This window comes from Dipodomys merriami, unplaced genomic scaffold (genome assembly GCF_024711535.1).
Source record: "Dipodomys merriami isolate MVZ:Mamm:240054 unplaced genomic scaffold, mDipMer1.0.p SCAF_20, whole genome shotgun sequence".
NCBI lineage: Eukaryota > Metazoa > Chordata > Mammalia > Rodentia > Heteromyidae > Dipodomys > Dipodomys merriami.
The window spans coordinates 20,692,472-20,710,586 of NW_027203382.1; the positions used below are offsets into that span (position 1 = coordinate 20,692,472).

Sequence of the window (18,115 nt, forward strand, 5' to 3'; positions counted from 1 at the left end):
TGGAGTCACCCCGTACTTGAAGCCGTGGAGTCAAGGATGGATAGGAGCTCCGTCTGTGGTTTTGCCGCTTGGAGGCAGAGGCAGCTGGGAGGGTTGGTAGGAGACGGCCTAGAAGTGGGTTCTGAGAAGGCTGGATTAACCAAGTCGAGTGAAATGAGCTGCGTGCGGGTGTTTAGGACGCTCCGAGCAGAGGCCAGGGAACAGGGCAGCGGGGATGGACCACTGATGACAATCTGGGGGTCTCTGGGGCCTCAGTCTGGTGTATGTGGTAAAAGTGCCTCGTCTGGTTGACCATTCATTTGAAATACTACCACCAGGCTTGCAATCCCAGCTGTTAGATCCACATGGCCAGATGGCCTTATCTGAAGGCCCCAACTCTTTGTCCACTCTGTCGCGCCCCGTTTTCCCCTTTTTGAAGCGCCCACCAGCTACTCCTTGAGGCTGGCCTGGGCAAAAGGTTATCAAGTCCCCATTTCAACCAACCAGATGTGTAGTCCCAGCCTGTGTGTAGGAGGATCACTGTTCCAGGCAAACATGTAACACCTGGTCCAAAAACTGAAGCAAAAATGAGAGGGGGGAGGCTGGGCGTGGCTTAAGTGTGTTCAAACTTAAGTACTGCCCAAAACAAAGTTTCACCTTGTGGCTAAAATGAACATTTTTAAAGGAAATCCCTACTCCTCAGCTCTCCATTGTTCTTTCCCAATACCATAACTGACTAGTAAGAAAATGGCACACTGTGATAGCTCCTAGTTCCCCAATATCGTGCTTGTACATAATTTGTTGCTTTTTTTTTTTTTTTTAAATCTGGTATCAGGGCTTTAAACAAGGCCTCTTGCTTGGGTTTCTCCCTCTATGGATTGACACTCTACCACTTGAGCCACACCTCCAGAATTTTTGCTAGTAAATTGGAGATAGAGTCTCTCAGACTATTCTTCCCTTAGTTGGCTTCAAGCTGAATCTTCCCCATCTCAGCCTTCTGAGTATCTAGTATTACAGGCATGAGCCATCAGTGTCTCTCCTTTCTCCTCACCATGCTCCCTCTTCTTTCTTTTAAAATCTCTCCTGCCATTATCTTAAGCTTCCACGGAACTGAAATCTGGGCAGATGTTCTTTTCTTACCTAAATTTCTCTTCCAACTGAACATTTGAAAATGTAAATTAGAGTGCCAAATCAGATTGTTGCCATCCATCTTTAAACTCTTCCATTGTTTGTCATTGTTCTTGGCATGATCTCAAATTCTCTAGCTTGGTTTTAAGTCCCTGCCTACTTTACTAGTCTCATCTGCACAAGTTCCCTCTCTTTTTAAAGACCTTTTGATTTCTACCACCTGAACTTTGCTAGCCTCAGGACCTTTCTATGTGCTACTCTCTTTTAATTGACTTTTTAAGGCTACTATTATTTTATTCTCATGAAAACTCTCAAATTTTCTTCCTCTCATAGTTGACCAATCGCCTGATGTACACTTACAGAAGTTTATTCTTCCTGATAGCTCTTTTCAAATTTGTAATTACATAATGAATTGAGAAATAAGTTACTTATTGTATCATAATTGCCTGGTACAGAGTCTTTGCTTAGTGCCATAGTGTGGTTTTAGCTAAGGGAGAATACTCTGGGTTTACTTATAGCAAACTAGAAAGTATCCGATTTTCTTTTATAAGAAAGATTAGTCAGTGCCATCAAATGTTGTGATTTAGTATGGCGAATGTCACAAATATCCTAGAAAAATTTAAAGACGGAAACAGTAATGCAGATTTTGAAAACAATAAGCTTCTTCAAAGTAATGTGAGAATGCTTCTCATACAGTAATGATCTCATTCAGTGGGTTTAAGTTCTAAGCACCAACATTTCAACTTAGTGTGGGGTTTATGGGTTCCTCTGTGCTTGAACACCACATATGCCACTAGAGGGCGCATTCAAGCAAAACTTGTCCTTTTATTATTTGCAGAATTTTAGATTGTGGGAACACTTCAATTTGTTTTAGTGGAGGTACACCAAATAAAGATGGGCAGATGAGTAAGTCGGTCATAAGATGAATCCCTCTGGATTCGGGAGAAAGGCTACTATTATTAAATATTTTGTGGGTCCCTGATGCTATGTTTAGTGCTTTACATTAGTTCCCTGATTAGTTCATAGGATATTATGAGGTAGATGGTAGTATGCTCTTAATTTAAAATGCAGAAACAAGCTCAGGGAGCTGAGGAATTTATCCAGGTTCATTCAGCTCATCAGAAATAGGGCCATCATTCCAAAGATTTTATGTTATAAAACTTTGAAATGCTGCAGGAGTTGCTTGTCCACTTGAACTCATTTTCAAATATACTTTAATAACCTATCCTTGCCAGTGAAAGAGATGCTGTACCTTTACAGTTCAAGAGACTGTCTTTTTTTTATTAATTTTCCGTTTAAATATTGAAATACTATGTGTTATTTTCATAACAAAATATAAATGAGGCAAATGTTAAGTGAAAATCCAAAGGACTGATTATGAAGGGTTATGATTCCATTTTAAATAAATAAAGCATACTATGTACACCAAAAAGGATAGAAAGCATTTGAAGTAATTACAAAACACATGCTCATGTATTACAGAAAATCTCACCATTGCCAGATATTTTTAATTATGTCACTATAGGCTTTTGCATGGGCAATACATGATTATGTTTCAAAGAAATAAAATGTTTAGATGATGTAAACTTTCTACAATCATCTTTGTAATGACAGTAAAAGTTCTAGACAGAATATAAAAAGCAACTGCCTGCAGATTCAGAAAAATAAATAAAGATAGCCAGTTGTGGAGGGAAGTCAGAATTTGTAGAAACAAGTAATTTGCGACTAACCTTAAGCATGTCTGGTTGTTGGCCTGATAGTAGGCCACAGTCATAAGGGGTAAATAGCTGAAATTGGAATTAAAAGTCCTATCCCCTACACATACACACATAATCTTTCCAGTCAGGGAAACTAGAAAAATAAGAATCCAGCAGCCATACTTGGAGAGAAGGTTATGTTGAGGAAAGAGATCCACAAAGAGAAATCCTATCCTTTTGTGTATGAATGTCATTCAGGCCTCAGGCAGGGCCAGAAGTGCACATACACAGGAAATATTCAGAGGCGTAAGGCAAAGAACTAAGACTGGAATTAAAAAAAAAAAAACAACAAGCTCAAAGCCTTTATTTAGCACAAAGCTAAGCAAGTGAATTACCTGCATTTACTTATTTTTTCTAGAGGAATATGCAGAATTCAACACAAAATACACACCCACAATGTCCAGGATAAACACCCAGCTGCCTTAATATGCAAGGAAAATATAAAACATTTTCAGAAAATAATAACAGATGATAGCGCTAAGATGACTTGTAGGGGGAATTACCTGACAAAGACTAAAGAATCTATTTTGTAACACTAGCTACTCAGGAGTGGAGATCTGAGGATTGCAGTTCAAAACTGGCCTAGGAAGGAAAGGAAAGTCCTTGAGATTCTTATTTCCAATTAACCAGCAAAAAGTTGGAAGTGGAGGTGTGGCTCAGGTAGTAGTATGCCAGCCTTGAGTGAATAAGTTCAGAGATAGGACCCAAGCTGAGTTCAAGCCCCAGCACACTCACACACATGTGCATACACACGCACACACATACACACACAGAATCTATTAAAACTATGCTCAAGGAAGTAATGAGTAATATAACTTAAAGTATTCAAAAATGCTTAAAATGGAGGAAAAAATGAGAACTTTTAATATAAAGTTAGAAAATGCAAGAAAGAATGAGCTCTAAATTTTAAATGTGGTACTTGAAAAAAAGAATTTACTGTATATGCTTAATAAAATGAAAAAAAAGAATCAGTGAATATGAAGAAAGTTTGAGAAAAATTATCCTGTATGAAGAACTGAAAAAAATATACTGAAAAAGCTGCAGAAGTTTAAAGATCATGCCAAAGGCCTAGTATACCTGCAATAGGAGACACAAGAGAAGAAGAGAGAATATGGAGCAGAAACATGTACATATTTGGGTTGTTACCAATTATTTACAGACAAATCTGCAATGACAAATTTACTTATATCATTTTGCCTATGTAAGAATGTATTTATAATATATAAATTCCCAGAACGTATCTAAAGATATGTTCAGAAGGGGTGATGTTATCAAAAAAGAAATGTACGCTCTGTCCAACCAAACAGCCAGTTGGAGACAGGAACCAACGACAGTTGCATTGGAGGTTGACCCATCTTTTTAGAGAGGCATTCTTAAGTGCCACTGACAACACTGTTCTGACAGTATTTCACGGATAGCAACGGTTCATCAACAGATGTTTCTCAACATGGGATTTCTGCTGACTATATCAGAGGAAGTCAAGTTATTCAGTCTCATGATGATACTGAGGACAGTACGCATGATCATGAAGATATGAATGGTTCAAAAGAAAGTTTCAAAAGCTATATATGACCATATAACCCAATGCTAAGCAAAATGAATCCCAAGATAGAGACACAAGAGGTTTTATCTTTGTTGCTGTTCTTTTTAATGCACTTATGATGTACTATGTGATTTTTTTGTTTCTTTGTATGTTCTTCCCCCATGGTACAACTCCTGCTGTTACTATATTTGATTCCAGTGTCCTGCATCTTGTATATACATTTTCTAATTTGTGGAGGGGAAGGGAAATAACAAAATGCTGAAATAAGGATACAGGATGACCCATTGTAACAATGAGTTCTACAAGACACTATGTTGAAAATGAATTTTACCACTTTGGGGGTGCGGTGGGAGAGGGGAGGGAGGAGTTGGGGAGGAAAGGGATGGTAGGGGAAAACTAAAGGAGGGTATAACAATGCTCCATAGGAAATGGACTCATTACCTTGCTCATGTAACTGTAACCCCTCTGTACAGTATCTTTACTATATATATATATATATATTTTTAAAAAGATTCAGAGAACAAGATATCTGTCTTTCCATTGCAAATGTGGCTAGGATAATGAAAAATGTCATACGTCAAACAGGAAAGATTGCAAAAGATGCCAAAGAATGTGTTCAAGAATGTGTAAGCAAGTTCATCAGCTTTATAACATTTGTAGCAAGTGAAAGAGGCCAAGAGACGCAGAAGACAATCAGCAGGGAGGATATTCTCTTTGCCATATCCACTGTAGCCTTCGCCAGTTATGTGGAGCCTTGGAAATTGTACCTTCAGAAATTCAGGGAGGCTATGAAAGGAGAGAAGGGCGTTGGTGGAGCAGTCATAGCCACAGATGGACTGAGGAGCTCACAGAGGAAGAGGCATTTACTAACCAGTTACCAGCTCTTACTAACTGCAGATAGTCAGCAACAGAATGTCATGGTTTGCACAGCATCCTATCAACAGATCTCTGGAACTCAACACATTCAGTTTTCCTGATCTGAAGACATGGTGGAATGGTACAGAGTGGAGTGAGTGTACAGTTCTGAACAGAGACAGGAGGGGGTGATGACTGTGAAAAGATGTCTCTGTGTATTCAGTAGTTATAATATAGCTTCCTGAAGCTTGACTAATTGAGGTGTTAATTCTGACTTGAGGATCTTTTTCATCAACATAATTTTAAAATAAAAGTGGATTTTAAAGGGATTAAATATTTTTGTTTTGCATCAAAGTTTGTTGTTCTGTATGATGCCTGTATGTTACAATTTATTTCTGTCATGTTTGTAGACAGTTTCTTATTTTCATATTGAATCATGTTACTTTTGTAATTCAAGTAAGCAGTTGGGTTAATTCATGATGTTTTCCCTTTTAATAAAAATACAAGGGAAGAGCTAAAAAAATAGAAAGGTACTCCTCCTGACTTATGTAACTGTAACCCCTTTGTATAATAACAATAAATTTTTAAAGTATATTTTCTAGTGTGTGCATGTACACACATGCACACATGCATGCACACAGACACAGACACAGACAGAAACACAGTCACAGACACACACACACACACACACACACACACACACACCAGTCCTGGAACTTCACACACACACACACACACACACACACACACACACACACACACACACACACACACACACACACACACACACACACACACACACACACACACACACACACACCAGTCCTGGAATTTAAAATCAGAGCCTGGGCAGTGTTCCTGAGTTTCTTTTCCTCTAGGCTAGTGCTAACTCCAGTCCTGGAACTTCACACACACACACACACACACACACACACACACACACACACACACACACACACACACACCAGTCCTGGAACTTAAAATCAGAGCCTGGGCAGTGTTCCTGAGTTTCTTTTCCTCTAGGCTAGTGCTAACTCTACCGCTTGGGCCACAGTACCACTTTTGTCTTTTTATGAATAGCTTGTTGAAGTCTCACAGCCTTTCCTGTCCTGGCTGGTTTTGAACTGTGGTCCTCCTATCTTAGCTAGGGCTATAGGTATGAGCCACCAGTGCCCAGCAGTATGGTCATTTTTAAGCTTGACTTTGTAGTGTGACTAGAATTGCAGCATTCAGCATGTGGAGATAGAATGATCATGAATTCGAGGCCAGCCAAGGCAACTTAGGAAGTTTCTGATCATCCTGGGCTACTTAAAGAAACTTTGTCTCAGAAAACTAAGGATTGGAGATCTACCTCTGATACGGAGCTTGCCCAGCACGTACAAGTTCCTGGATTTGATCCCTGGCACCCCCCTATACTCATGTTTGAAGTTTTAATTCATTTATTATGAGGGAGGTTGAATATATTTAGGTTCTGAAATAATTCATATTTTCTTTTTTCTTCTTTAATAAATTAACTATATGATTTCCCTATTTCTTATTGATTGTGGAAGTCTTTTTTCTTTTTAATTCTAGGATCCTTTTCTTTTCTCTAATTCAACAAGTCATATCTTAGGAGGGTAACTCCTTCCACCATTCTCTCTCATGTCCTCACCCCATCCACGGGGTGTGAACTGCCTTCAGTTCTTCACATATGATTCCATTTTCACATGTGTACCTTGACTTTTCCCCACAGCTCATCTCTCCGTTCATCTGCCCTGCCCACACTACATGTTCCTGCTTTCCAGTATTCATCTTAGGTCAATTGTTGCATTCAGGCTGAAGGATTCGAAGGGAAACATTTGTTAACACTGATTCAGTGGTGGAATTCTGCTCTTCTAGATTAGATTTCCTGTTATTCTTTATTTTTCATCCCTTAAGTGGCTGATTTTACACACACACACACACACACACACACACACACACACACACATAATGTTTGATAATTATACTCAGTGTAATGGAGTCTTGATCAGAGTGTACTTAGGCTATGGGGAACTAGATCTGCTGCTATTGGACTTTTAAATCCTGTTCCTGCCTAGACCCTCTCTGGGGGACAAGTCCTTAGGTGCAGTATTGTGAGGAATGTCCATGGCCTAACCTAGGCGGGCTCTCCTTCTGCCTAAGTCTTACGCTGCAGTGATCATTTCCAAGGCAGGTAATTATAAGTAGTTTGGAATGGACAGCAGTGTATCTAGAAAGGAAAGCAAGAACCAGATTTTATCAAGTTGAGGTATTTGGATTTTACCACTTAAAGTTTACATAATGAGTTATGAATTGTTTTTTAGATCTTACAGTGGAGCCTCTAAAATAAACTTAGAGAATGTTATATATGGGAAAGAGTATCTAATTCTCTGCTTGATATCATCATATGGCCCTTACCTTCATTTGCATTGGTAGATTTTTCTGTAGCAAAAAGTTACAAACATTACTGCTTGGTATCAGAAGTGAAAGAAAATGGTATCTGAAGTGCCATAACAGGAGAAACTCATTGATGGAAGTTGTTTGAAGTTGCTAAGCAATAAGGAACAGAAATAGCAAAGTTGTGTTCTCCCCTCAAAAGGTTTGAGTCTTTATTGTACTCTTTGTTTACATGTTATAAAGAATAAGCCACCAAATTGATAAAGCCTTGTAACTCTCATCTCACTCTCTTCTGGTGCATCTCTTAAATTCAAGTTTCTAATCATGATTTTTAGAAGTTGGGGTATCAAGTGGTTCAAATGAGTACTTACACCTAAATTATAAGTAAGAAAGATTTGCAAGTTTTCTTGCATTCTTTGAAATGAGTACTTCCTCCTTCCCATGTCTAAGAAAATGATACCTGACAAAGGTCATTAAATGACTAACCATTCACAGGGAACCATGGGAGGTCCTGGAGTTATAACTGGAATTCTATAAAATAGAATAGGTGAAGGAAAAAGCCCTTCTGAGAACTACACTTTCCAATGCATGTTTGCTACTAAATATGTAAAAATAACAAAGTCCTTGCCTTTAAGCAGCTAACAGCCTGTGAGAGTAGACATACAGACTTACAACCCACTAGTAAGGTCATGAATGTTGCATAACAACCAAGGAAGAAATAGCAGTAGTGGTGTGTAGATCACAAATACATTCATTCTCCTTAGGAGATCTTGGGGCAAAAACTTCACAGAACAATGTGTTGCAGACAATTGGAGAAAGGGATTAGGTAAAGATGATGGAGTCAGTAAGAAAAGATGTGCCCAGGAAACCATCCTCCCAACAACAAACTACCGTGCTTTGTAAAGGAGCCTAACACACACTCATTATCCCCCCCTCCACATGACACACACAAAGAGCAAAGAGTTTACACAGGTACTTCCATAAATGATCAAAGTGGACATAAAGTAGCCAAACTATTTATTACTGATTTACTAACTACAATAAGAACTTACCTATGAATCTGTGGAAAATAATAATAATTTATTATTTAGGATGAAAGGTTGAAGAGGACATGTAGTAGGGGAAAGTAACTACCACACCCCCCAAAAATATGTGGCACAAGAAATAAACAATCATGAGAAAAGGAGTCCCCACAAGTAGCTTTAAGGAATATTTGTGGATCAGGACAATACACAAAGTCATATTTGTATTTATTCTTGAAGACATGAGAGCATGATGGTAGCTATGTGAAGAACTAAAGGCAGTTCACATCCATGAGAAATCTGTCATCTAGTGAAGCAGACAGAATGCTATCCATTCCTCGAAGAATCAAAGAGCGAAGGCAGATAGGAAATTGTGCCCAAGTGTGCTCAGGGCAGCTCAGTGTGGAGGTCACCAGAAAGATGTCAAATGGGAACATTAGCTTATTGAGCAAGTGTTGCTTCACATCTCGAAACAGTGTGATTCAAAGAAGGAGCGCAAACCAAAGGCCAGGTCCAAAGTCACACTATTGAAATCTACAACATATGTTGCTACTTTTTAAAATAATAGGCATTTGAGATGTTTTACTAGCATATCTTAGTGACATTTCCACACAACAATATATTTCCCTCTATTACTCTCTGTTCTTTGCCTTCCACACAGTTCAACAGGTTTCACTGTTCTATTTTCATGAAATCTACTTCAATTAGATTCATCCCTTTCACTCTCCTTGTTAGCCCAACTCTCTCCAATATCCCCTAGACAGTCTGTTTCTCTTTTCCCACTCCCCAATCCCCTATTGACCAACAGTTCTCGCTGAGATTTCTTTCTGTTTTATAATATCGTAGCAATGTATTTCAAAATTATCCATCCCCATCTTTGTTTAGGATGGTGGTGATTATTATGAATGTAGATGTGCTTAGGACTACCGAAATGTACATGCAAAATGGTTAAAGTGATCATTTTTGTGTTATGTATATTTTACCATTTTTAAAGTTAAAAACCTAATAGTTAACCTTTTCAAGTAGTTTGTCATCTTAATTCTCATGAATCTCATTTTTAAGATTTTTATTTGCTATTTAAGAAGCTATGATTAAGTTTATGAATCAAATTTTAATCCATGTATAATTTCTGTTTGTTATCCACTAGCACTATAAATTTAGGAAGTACTATTGTGAAACAATTTAATACTAACTACACTGTTTATTAAGTTATTGTAATCATGAACTCCATAGGTTGGTTATAAATACACCTATGAACAGTAATATGTATTTGTACTTGATGAAAACCAAACTTGCAAAACTGAATTTAGAGTTGAAATAGTCTAATCCCTTTCTTGAGTTCACCAGTATGGTTGTGGCTGTTACCTATAGTCATTGTCTACTACCTCATTTCATTATATGCCAGGCATGCTGATCAATGGCAAACATTTTCTTTCCCTCCCTAGTCCATGTATTGCTGGACCTCTGAGAGGTGGTTGGACACTTACCTCCCAGTTGTGCTAAGTATATTCCTACAAAAGATGAAAAAAAAAGGCTCTTGTTGACCTAGCAAAGTGCTGGCAGCTTAGCGAGAGAACAACACCAGCATTTCAACAGTATAATGAGAAAATTGAATTGGAGAGAGAATGCTTGTTTAGTTTCTTGTTTTTTTTAACATGTTGGCAAAAGACAAACATATTGATCTCTGCTTTAATTAAGTTAACCCAATAGGCTTCTAATGTGAACATTGAAAACATGTGCCAGAGACTGTGTTGAATATAATGTGTTGCTTAAATACACTCTTAAATTACTCAAACTTCTTACCTGTCTACCAAGAGTCATATGATTGCATTGATAACCAAATTGTTGCCAAATGAATAAAATGTATAAAAGATTTTAATATCAACCCTCTTTTATTCATTAAAGCCTTCTTGTGCCTCATTAATTTTAATGGTATAATCTAGCTCTGATTGAAGTGCACCTGAATGCAGTTAGTGCCTCATCAGTACTGATGAGTTCCAAGTAATTCAGGCCATCTTTTCAGAGTACTCACAAATTACATATCTGCTCTATGCATGTCTGTCCATGTCTGCAGCAATCCAGCTTTTATATCCCAGGAGCCCAGTGTGTTCTTTTTGGCCTCATTGGATTACATCCTATTTCATAACTACTTTTATGGTAATAACTGAGTTTTGTACAAAGATTTTCTGGAAATGTAAGATTTAATATGTCTTACCCAAATTATCAGATTAAATATAGATATAGCATATAGGAATCATACATTTTCAAAAATAGGGAGTCTGATGTATCTATTACAAAGTAAATGATAATATTAGTTCACTGCATTTTCACTACAATTCTGTTTTCATTAACTGAATTCAAAGAATCTTCTCTTAAATCTCACTTTTACAATTCCATAATTATATCTCTCAAAGTAGATCAAGTCATTGTCACATATAAGTTATGTTTTCAAAATGGGTATCTGGTTAATTATGGTGTTTCTTTCATGTTTACCTCTAATATATTTCCACAACATTCAGATGAATGATTCATAGAACATCTGGGCCTAATGCCAATCATACAGTTTAATCCCAGCACCACCACTGGATGTAGCTTTTGCAATCAAACTGATGGCATATGTATTAGTGTTGTCCCTAGGTGTTATCCCTTCCATACATTTTTTCCTAGCTTTCGTATAACCATTTGACTTCTCTTTATATCACTTTTTATCAGATCTCAGCCTCCTGAGTAGCTAGGATTACAGGCATGAGCCACTGGCACCTGGTTGCCATTCTTATTTATCTTTTCATTTTAGGGTTTTGAAGTTGCCGATGCAAATTCAAACCTCTGGGTAGTTCTCTGCATCTATAGGAAATGAAATAAATATTTCTAATGCTGAGACATGGTGATTATTTTCTTGCTATCTTGTCTATCAAATTAAATTTAGTAGCAATTCTATAATTTATAACCGTCTTTCCCATTGAAACAATTCTAGCTGTATATCCTTGGTTTACATTTAAATGCTTGATTCAATTGTGAATTTAAAGAAGTTTTCATTAAGTATATTTGTTATCCACAAAGGCTGCTTTGGAGTGCCACAGTTAAGAAGAGACTTCACAGTTGTGGAAAAGGGAAGCAATGGATCCTGAGAGCAGAATAAGTGGAACTGCAGAAGGGACTAAGTAAAACCCTTACTTGCTTCTTGTACTCATTCCTTTCTCCTGCTGCAACTACACAGCCCTATAATTGCTATCACACGACAGAGCAAGGAAAGCCACTAAAGTCAACCTAGGTGATAGATGAAGGCAAAGGAAATTGAGAATGGATAATGGTGATCAAGATTGGGTCCCTGTTGCAGCAATAAGGTTCATTCCATAAAACTGCCTTTTAAGATTTTCCTTAGGGAATGAGACCCAGAGGAGTCATGGAAGTGCTTCTCCCTAAAGTCAATCTGTATGATACACAGTGGGTTGCTGTGGTCTCAAAAATAGAACACTGAAATCTCCTATTGCAGGGAGCATAATGGATGGACAGTCCGAGTTACCATCCCTCTGATTCACTGTGCCTGTACCATGCTCCTGTACTCTGCTTTCCTTAAGAGATGCCAGGCTCTTCCAGAAATCATGAAAACTCGCCACTTGTCTGCCTGAGCTTTGTTAGTCTACCCATTCTTGGCTTTTTATCTCAGTCTGTTATAGTGGTTTGAACCATCTACTGTCTCCTCCTCCCTTCACACAAAATCATTTTTATGTTGAATCCTGTTCTGGTATCTGCTTTTTGGCAGTCCAATTATAGTTCATATTTCTGATTAATTCTTCAGATTCTTCTTTTTTTTCAGTCAGATAGTAAGAGAGGAATGTCATCTATGTGTCAGTTTAGGGTTCATGTATTTTAACAGTTGTTATTAGATATATTTAGTCCTTGCAAGTTTTCCCAACCTATTGACATATATACAAGTATAAATCCTCTTGATCAGTTTTTCCTGAAATCTACATTAGTTAGTGTTTTCATGATACATCTGTTTCCATCATTTTAAAGAAAACATCATCTAACCTTATTTGAGTCTTTATATTTCAACTGGTTTTCCTATAATTGGTAAATTATTGGACGTTCATAAGCTTCCCTCCCCTATCCAATTATCTCTGCCTTTTAAGTAGAGTGTTTAGAACACAATTCAACAGTATTTTTTTAAATAAATAGCCACAGAGTATAACACTTAGGGCTCAGGGTCTATTTGTATGGTCAAGTATGCTATTGTAGTACAAAGGGCAATACATAAATGAAGATGTGGTTGTGAGTCAATAAAACTTATAATGAGCTTGATATGGCCTACAGCAGTAGTTTGTCATTTATATTCTGTATGGCTGGGTTTCAGCCTTTTATTTTGTCATTTATGCCATTTATTTTTAGTTTCTTATATTTGTTTTCTTTGTTTTCTTTTTTGTACTATTTTATTTTATTTTGGCCAGTCCTGGGGCTTGAACTCAGGGCCTAGGCACTGTCTTTGAGCTTCTTTTGCTCAAGGCTAGCATTCTAACACTTGAGCCACAGTTCCACTTGCAGATTTTTCTGTTTTATACTATTTTAAATGGAGTGCCACATATTCCTCACCTGAGCTATCCCCCAACCTTTTTTTGCTTTAGTTATTTTTCATATAGTGTCTCATGCTTTTGCTGGGGCTAGCATTGGAGTACAGTCTTCCCACCTCTGCCTTCCAAAAAGATGTGATAACAGATATGGCTCACTACAAACCTGTTTTTGTTTTTTGTTTTTTTTTTAAATATGTGTCTTGCTAGCTTTTTTTGCCTGGGCTGGCCTCAGACCACAATCTTACTAGTTCTACCTTCAAGTAGCTAGGATTACTGAAGCATGTCATGGTACTCAACTCTGCTATCATTTGTTATTGCTGGTATTATTCAGTCAGGTCTTTTTGTTAGAAGAGTTTATTACTTTGTTGTTATGTTTGAAGGCTATGTTTTCTCAATATAAATTCTAGATTGACAAATGTGCAGTACTTAAATGCCATTATATTGTCTTCTGCTTTGCCTGGATTTTAATAACAAGTCTATGGTAACTCTTTTTTTGTTTTGTCAGTACTTGGGGTTTATTTGTTGTGTGGATGCTCTACCACTTGAGCCAGACCTCTGATCCGTTTTGCTTTAGGCTATTCTTTAGATAGGATCTTATTTTTTGTATTGGCTGATCTTGGACCATAATCCTCCTACCTATGCCTCTGGCATAGCTAAAATACAACTTCATGCTCCCCTGACAGGTTTCTTGAAATGAGGTGGCATCTCACAACCTTTTTATCTAAGCTGCATTTGAGCTGTCATCCTCCAATCTTCTTCTCTTGAGTAGCTTGAGTTGCAGGTATGACCCATCATGCCTGATTACAGGAATTCCTTTTTTTTTTGTTTTTATGCATATACTATGTATTTTCCTCCTTTTAAGATATTTTCTTTATCCTGTGTCTTCTCACCAATTTTATTATGACGTGCTTTTCCTGGCTTTCTCATCTTTTCTTTTCTTTGTGTTCTCTGAACTTCTTAGATCTGTGTCTTACAATTTTCATAAAATTTGATTATTTTCAGCCATTATTTCTTCATAATCAAAGGAAAGACTAAATGTAAATGTTTATTTCTGTGCTTTTACTTATTAGTTTATCCCTTAATTGTTCACACTTGTGTTCTTTTATATCGCTATTAACTTAATTTTATGCTAGACACAATTATAAAAACCTCTGGATTAAAGTTATCTTTCTATAAAAAATGTTAACTTTTGTGAGACATTGAAAATTTGCTTAGCTTTGTTAGGGCTGGGCTATTTAGTTTTGGTTCTTCTAGATTAGGGCTCTCCTGCAGTGTAGGTAAATGCTCAGGGTATTCACTAAAACCTTTTTACTCTGAAAGGCTCTGAATTCTAATATGTTCCCTGTTCTCAGTGGCTTCGGAAATGTTCCAGTACAATCCTGTCTTTCACTGCTTGATCTCTACTTCAAGTCCACCATGGACATAAACAACTGATGAATGGACAGGTCCTGATCAGAATTGTAAAGTTAAGTTTTAGGGCTTTCACTTCTGCTCTATCTTCCCTGATACATAAACTCAGATCTATTTTCTTTACCCAGAGAGGCATACCATAAATACTTTACTGGGAATTTGCATAAGAAAATAACATATCACACATGAAAGAACAACTGTGTATTAAATCATGAACTTTCATTTAAAAAATCATGGAGATCAGAAGGCAATGGAACAAGACACAAAAAGACTTGAAAGAAGACAAAAAAGGAAAGAGATAATTTAATGTTTGTTAAGCAAGGAAATTTAGAGTTGTATTTTCCAAATTGTAAGCTTCATCCCATTACTATATTGTAAAGGCAACAGTGGACTACAGTTGGAATTTTTAATTTTTATGTTTGGGGGATTAGAGCAATGGAAACCAAAGCCTCATGCATGCTCAGAACAGGTTCTACCACTGAGCTACTTTGCCAGACCCCAAGAAGATTTTAAAACTAGAAGACTGTAGGATAACAGAATAGAAAGCCCTCAGAGTCCTTCTCAAATTGTAAGATGGCTATTGTCATATGAAAGGTATATTTGGATAGGACATATGTTCACTTGCATACAACATACATGTGCATACTAGATTCTAATGTAAACTGTATTTCTATAGGTTTTAATAAAAGAAAGCAAAATGTAAAGCACTGCCTTAGATTATTTTAATAATAAAATCTTTGTAAGGCAGCGATTGCTTTTATTTTACAAATGAAATCATGACTAAGTTAATTTGCTTCTGGTTAATGGCTGAACTTGAATTTAATACAGGTCTTTTGACCTTTGAAAAAGATTTCAAATATTATACTCAGATACACACACACACACACACACACACACACACACACACACACACGGTCACTAAATTTTTTAGCTGAGGGGAGCACCACACTAAAGTCACTTTGGCCTTTCAGACCCAATGTAAGAGGCTTTTGCATACTCTCCAACTCCATAAAGATAATCAGTTATCTCCGTGAAAGCCTTTCCTTTCTATTTCAGTTCTTCCAGCTCATGTTATAAGGGACCCACCACTAATCAATATACTGTCAACCAATGCAACTGCTGTGCTGAAACCTCTTTCTTGGTTCATTTTTATCTGTAAAGACAGAAAATTTTCTGGAGTCCACTTGAGGAAGCACCAATTCTAGGAAGCTAGAATTGGCTCTCACCAAGTGATTATCCTCATATTGACTCAGATCATCTGTCTCCTTTCTCCTCATTTCTCTCTATCTCTATCTCTTTGGTAGTTCTGTCCTGCTTGCTACACTAGTGCTATTCCTGTACACTGTGCCTCCAGGCTCTAAACTCTTCTCATATTCAGTGTCCTTCAACATCCCTTATACTTTTGCCCCTCAGAACTTCTTTTGGCTGCCTTCAAAACACACAGACATTTTATGATGTGTGGCCTGAAGGAAGAATATTCCATTTCCCATAAGCAGACCTACTACGAAGCTCGGAAGTCAAGAAAAGCCCCATGTAGAAGAGGGTCAGGATGAGTTCCTAATCACAAAGCCTGCTCTACTGCTTTCTGCCCCAGATACCAGAAGTAAAGCAAGATTTAAAAGGTCTGTGGCTTGGGCCTATGCCCAAGAATGATAAATATTGATTTAACAAGATCTTAGTTAACAAGACCTATTTGCATGACATATGTAATTATTCTGGCTGGAAGATACAGCATTTAATTTGCATTTATTATTAGTTAAAAGCACCATTTTCTCTTCCAATAGATTCTTCCAATGGTCTTTCATGTAAAAGACATTTTGTTAGCTTGCTATGGTGGCACATGTCTGTAATCCCACCACTCAGGAGAGTCATAGTTGGAGGCCAGCTAAGATTACATAGTAAGTTCAAGGCATAGCAAGACCCTGTCCCAAAAAAATGTTTTAAGTCTTTGGTTTTCTTAGTTATAACATCCCAAGTTTTACACACTGGGTTCTATTGCTCAGATGCTTGACAATGTCTGAAGGGAAAAGATATGCTTATATCCAATATAAGCGTGGTTGCATAACTTAAAAATTGAAGAGTTGTCAGGAAAGGATATGTGATTTATGTCACCTTTTCCAAAGAGAAGTAAGATGTCAAATCAAGTGCTTAAGACTCCACTGTAAACTTGATCTACAATGAACAGTCTTCAGTGATGAAAATTTTGTTCTCGACAGTAAAGTCATGAACACAGTCTTGGCAACACACTAATGGTCATATAATCAAAAGTCTCACAGTATTAGTGTTTTAATGATTAAGTACTAATAGTAAGCAAGTCAATTTTGGATGCAAATGTCAGCACTATTAATGATGGCTAAAAGTGAATAATGAATTAGGTACAAATGCAGCAACAGAAAAGGAGAGCAATGTTATCTGGAATTCCTTATACTTTAGTATTTAACTAATTCTTGCTAATGATGATGAATTTACTTGAGATGACAAGGTTTGCTTTCTTTTATGATTATAGCCATATATTTCATGACAATACTGATGTTTCAGTTTGTCTTTTGAAAAAAGTAGCATGCTAATGTATTGCCTAATCTCTTTGTCTCATCCATGTCTATTTTTCTTTTGCTGAATGAATTTTCCTTCATTTACCACTTAGATCATAAGACATTTCACAAATCATCAATCCTGTTGACTTGGCTTAAAGGTGATGTTAAGGGGCTATTCAGAGAGAGATTGATATACTAGTGTTTTCTTTAGTTTTACTGTATCAGCAAATACATCTATTAAGCATTTATAAGTGAACTTTTGAAAATATTAATTAGATTTATACTCAAAACAACTGGTTTAATTATTTTCATTATATATAGAGGAGCTTTAGGGTCCCAGAGATTGAGTCCCTCCATGTCCTTTAGTGAGAGAACTGGGACTTGTACTTCAGCAGCACTAAGCTGTGAAGTTAATACGCTTAAAAGGGTACCACAGTTTCCCTACCCTCTAGCTCTCTACACCCAGAAAAAAATCACCCACTGTCAGAGGTTGTGATTCCTCTTTTGCCTTCAGAAACTAATTTAAAATAGTCCTCCAAAAGTTATATGTGTGTATACATACATACATACATACATACATGCAGATAGACAGACAGACAGACAGACAATATATATTCCTCTACCACATCCCATTCACAGTACCTATCATGCTGTCCTCAATTATGTTGGTTCATTTTTTTCTGAATTTCTGCCACATACCAATTTGTCACTCCAAACTTACAATGGTGTCTATTAGTACCAGAACACTTGTGTTATTTTTATATTTCACTTGTCTCAAGGTGGCAGGAGGGAAGTCAAGGGCTGCTTTATTTTATTTTATTTTAACTTTAGTTTATTTTAACTGTAACTCTGACAGTGTTCTCTTACCGTAGAATTCAGAACTTGATCTCACTTCTGAAGTTCAAGCTAATATTTGTTTTTT

The 18,115-nt window shown here is 37.0% G+C and overlaps 1 pseudogene; it reads left to right on the forward strand.

Moving 5' to 3' along the window:
- Positions 1 to 36: 36 nt before the first annotated feature.
- Positions 37 to 5,384, forward strand: LOC138832800 (nuclear transcription factor Y subunit beta pseudogene; annotated as a pseudogene).
- Positions 5,385 to 18,115: the final 12,731 nt, after the last annotated feature.